General features: G+C 48.1%; 1 protein-coding gene across 1 annotated transcript in view; it reads left to right on the top strand.

The window, feature by feature from the left end:
* Window positions 1-5,000, top strand: part of LOC310798455 (cytochrome P450 3A30-like) — a gene marked incomplete at both ends in the record, with an annotated part of 27,897 nt that overhangs the window by 8,144 nt on the left and 14,753 nt on the right. The gene's annotated exons all lie outside the window — the stretch shown is intronic.

The following is a 5,000-nucleotide window of genomic DNA, read 5'->3' as shown; positions in this document are numbered from 1 at the left end:
TGGTCAGCTGAGCAGCTGAATGGTCTTTCTCTCCTCTGTGTGTGCAGTATAAAGTGTGGTGAACCCCTCCTGCTGGTCAGCTGAGCAGCTGAATGGTCTTTCTCTCCTCTGTGTGTGCAGTATAAAGTGTGGTGCACCCCTCCTGCTGGTCAGCTGAGCAGCTGAATGGTCTTTCTCTCCTCTGTGCGTGCAAATGGTCTTTCTCTCCTCTGTGCGTGCAGTATAAAGTGTGGTGTACCCCTCCTGCTGGTCAGCTGAGCAGCTGAATGGTCTTTCTCTCCTCTGTGTGTGCAGTATAAAGTGTGGTGTACCCTTCCTGCTGGTCAGCTGAGCAGCTGAATGGTCTTTCTCTCCTCTGTGCGTGCAGTATACAGTGTGGTGTACCCCTCCTGCTGGTCAGCTGAGCAGCTGAATGGTCTTTCTCTCCTCTGTGTGTGCAGTATAAAGTGTGGTGCACCCCTCTTGCTGGTCAGCTGAGCAGCTGAATGGTATTTCTCTCCTCTGTGCGTGCAGTATACAGTGTGGTGTACCCCTCCTGCTGGTCAGCTGAGCAGCTGAATGGTCTTTCTCGCCACTGTGCGTCCAGTATAAAGTGTGCCCACCACACAACAGCTTTTAGCTATGTTTAATTCAAGGAAAATGACGCGGGTGTGTGGAAGTGAACGGAGAGCTTTCCCCCGTGATGGGCGTGGCCTATTTCATGCAGTGTCTCTATGGAAGTATGTGGGCAGTGACGATTACACCATTTGAAACGGACGCATTTATTTATATGAAAATGGTATAAATGAGCCTTTAGGCATCAGCGACGTACATTAGACAGTCATTCCATGACGTGTATAACGTTAATATTCACGTATCTACAAACGTGAAATTCAATGTATTTTAGTTCATAAATGTCCGACATTTCAGTGGATTCCAGAAGCGTCCAATGCCCAGATTTTATTCTGCCGACCAGGCTGCTCCTACACACACATAAGAGTTGTGACTCATATTCACACTGACACACCCACATACCGACCCCCCCCCCCCCCCCCCCACACACACACACACACACACACACACACACAAACACACACACACACACACACACAAGATGGGAGCAAAGGCAGTTGTTTAAGGAGTAATATTGTACTGTGATTTAGTTGTATTTTTATAGTGCTAGCTTACCGGTATGTTCTACTGTATATCTTGTGTGTCTTGTAAGCCCATGTGGGCTGCAGGGCACTGTTAAGTGAATAAAAACTGTTAAATGAATGGAAAAAAATCAATCAATCAAAAAATCAATCACACCCACACCCACACCCACACCCACACACACACACACACACACACACACACACACACACACACACACACACACACACACACACACACACACACACACACACACACACACACACAGAAAGGAGGTGGTGGTGAGGTGAGCAGTACTGTGAGATGTGCTCGATGCTCCTCTCTCTCTGGACTGTGGGGAGTATTTTTAGGTATTGTGAATATAGCTGTTTCGTCATCAGCCATTCCTCTGGGCTGCTGGCTTTCTGTGTGTGTGTGTGTGTGTGTGTGTGCGTGCCTGCGTGCGGACACATGCGAGTGTGTGTTGTGTGCATGCGTGTGTGCGTGCCTGCGAGTGTGTGCGTGTGTGCGCGTGTGCATACATGCGTGTGAGTGTGTGTGCGTGTGCGCCTGCATGCTGTGTTTATGTGTGTGTTAAAGAGACTAGGAAAGATGAGAGTGAGACAGACAGAAGAGACGAGGATGAGGAAGAGGGCAATCAAAACAGAAATAGAGAGGTAGGGCGTCCGGGTAGATTCCCTATCTGCATGTACCAACATGAGGGTTTGAGGCTCTCAGGCCAGTGTATCTCTTCCACAAGCTTTGAATGCTCCACCCATTAACAGGATTTTGTCCAGAGGAAGTTGTCGTCTTCCAAAAAAAAAAAAAAAAAAGCTTCAGACCGGAAAGGAAGATCAATGGTCAATCATGACAAATGTAAACATAACCGAGGCAAGTGGTCGTTATTTTGGGGGGGAATAGCATGATCCTCCCAGACTCCTCACTGTCAGGTGGAAAGAAGCGGCTGGCGACTGCACATGTATCGGAGGAAGCACGTGCGTCGTGCTAGTCCAAAACTCTCCCCAGAATGGGCAGAGAGGCTGGAGCAACGACCGGGACAACAGGTGCCAGCTAACAATTAAGGAGAGAAACTGGGAGAAAATCAGAAAAAAAACATGATACAAAAGAAAGTAGCCTAAGAGAGACAAGGACAGAGTGATAGAAACAGATTCAGACAAACTAATGTATGAGGAGAGAAGACAGAAACAGCTGTCTCAAATCTCAGACGCATGCAGGTCTGTTGGGTGTTTCTCTGTAGCTCTGAGAGCAGCAGCGTGTGTGTGTGGGTGTGTGTGTGCGTGCGTGCGTGTGTGTGTGTGTATGTGTGTGTGTGGCGTGTGTGTGCGTGTGTGTGTGTGTATGTGTGTGTGTGGCGTGTGTGTGTGTGTGTGTGTGTGTGTGTATGTGTGTGTGTGTGTGTGTGTGTGTGTGTGTGTGTGTGTGTCTGTGTGTGTGTGTGTGTGTGTGTGTGTGTGTGTGTGTGTGTGCGCGTGTGTGTGTGTGTGTGTGTGTGTGTGCGCACGCGTGTGTGTGTGTGTATGTGTGCGTGTGTGTGTGTGTGTGTGTGTGTGTGTATGTGTGTGTGTGTGTGTGTGTGTGTGTGTATGTGTGTGTGTGTGTATGTGTGTGTGTGTGTGTGTGCGTGTGTGTGTGTGTGTGTGGGGCGTGTGTATGAGGCTGATGAACAGCAGGCGGGGCGTATGGACAGGTGGAATGTTATGGAGAGGGCTGGCCAGACGCACGGAGACAGACAGTACCTGGCACCCGAGCAGAACATCGAAGCAGACTTGGACGGGTTTGTTTTTTACCTTCTCTCCGCAGGTTGCCAGCTGGCCAGACCAAGGAGAAACCACGGCATTGTCTAAGGCAGGCAGAGGATTCGCACCATATGGGAATGATGCTGCGGTTTGGTCGTTTGGTCAGGCCCGCACCGGCTCGACCCGTGAAGAGGTGTCCACCCAGCTGCCTGTCTGTCAGCTTATCTGACTCAGCTTGTCCATACTTTTTCATACTTTCCTTTTCTTTCTTTCTTAATGGTGTAAGAGGTATATTTCAACCAGTCAAGTCAGAGTAAAACATGTTTACAGTGTGGTCAAAGTAATATACTAATACTTAGGGGTGGGGGGGGAAATCGATACACCATAGTATCGCGATATTTTGCCTGACGATATTGTATCGATATTTGGATGCCAAGTATCGATATAAAAAAATAATAATAATAAGGCCACCAGGCATCTGCCCGAAGCGCCCGATGTTGCAGTCCGCGCCTGCAGTGGCATATTGAGTCCAGAGAAGCTTAATAATAATGTAGCGTACGTGTGGGGCAAAAACAAAAGAAAACTTCCGGTGAGGTCAAGGAAAAGGTAGGAAAAGGAGTTAGACAATATATCGAAATATCGCAATATTCAATATATCGCAATACTAGCATATCGCAACATCGCAATACTATCGCAGTAGCTACACGCACGCACGCACGCACGCACGCACGCACGCACGCACGCACGCACACACACACACACACACACACACACACACACACACACACACACACACACACACACACGATATCTCTCTCTCTCAGACACACACACACACACACACACACACACACACACTCACACACACACACACACACACACACACACACACACCCTAGCCGTAATGAGCTGGCCCTGTGTGTCACAGCATGCCGCGCCTCTGTCAGGCCTAACACTGAGAGAAGAGAGAAGCAGCTGTAAAGACACGCTCAGTAATCTGTGCTGCTCACTCAACGCATACGCTCACGTTCTACCTACAGCTATTCAAGAGGTACAATACAGCACAGCAAGAGACACAGTCTGAGGGAGTGGAAGTCCCCCTCCACACCTCCGTTTCAGCATGGTCTCACTTATACGTATGGACTAGTACCAACTAGTTCACTTAAGGAATTCTCAACTATCTGGGAGTAACGGAGACCTATAGGACATTCAGGGGAGGTATGGCTTTCCTATAGGGTTATTCTATAAATATGATCAATAAATCATATTATCCTATAGATTATATAGGATAATATGGGGACTTGTCAGAATGATGGGGAACAAGACAGTCATGTTTAGGGGTATCTATCCACCTTTGAAATCAAATTTCCATCGCTGAGATGTTAAATCATATATGTACATAAGACAGATAACATCATATGGTAGCTCATAGGGCTGCCTCAACATTTCAACATATTTTAATAGCCATAGTAACTCATTAGGTTACAAATGATGAATGTGACGTAGTGCCAGTGAGTCACACATGTTATAAGCCTGATAAGAGAACAGTCCAACAGTATGACAGCACGTCAGAGCTGAGTTAAGATGTTACTAACCACACTGACCTATAGCAGGGTGTTGCCTGTAGCATGTGACTGTTTCACCTATTGCTGATTGGGCCTTTAGTTTGAGCATGAGGTCACAGCAGCACAGGCTACAGTACGTGCTGGAACAGCCACCCTGAGACGAGTGTGTGTGAGTGTGTGTGTGTGTGTGTGTGTGTGTGTGTGTGTGAGTGGGGGGGGGGGGGTCTACATTCTTAGAAACTGCATGTTGTGTTCCAACATGAAGGACACTATATGCGTCACCTCTGTCTGACACATGCACACATACTGTACGCGCACACACACGCAGGGGCACACACACACGCACGCACGCACACACGCACGCACACACACACACACACACACACACACACACACACACACACACACACACACACACACACACACACACACACACACACACACAGTGAAATGCAAATACACTTGAGAGGCACAGACACAGACACAGACAGACAGACAGACAGACAGACAGACAGACAGACAGACACACACACACACACACACACACACACACACACACACACAC

Source organism: Poromitra crassiceps (assembly GCF_964638095.1).
Source record: "Poromitra crassiceps genome assembly, chromosome: 25".
NCBI lineage: Eukaryota > Metazoa > Chordata > Actinopteri > Beryciformes > Melamphaidae > Poromitra > Poromitra crassiceps.
Note: the sequence above shows the minus strand (reverse complement) of the source record. Positions and strands in the feature narration are given on the sequence as shown.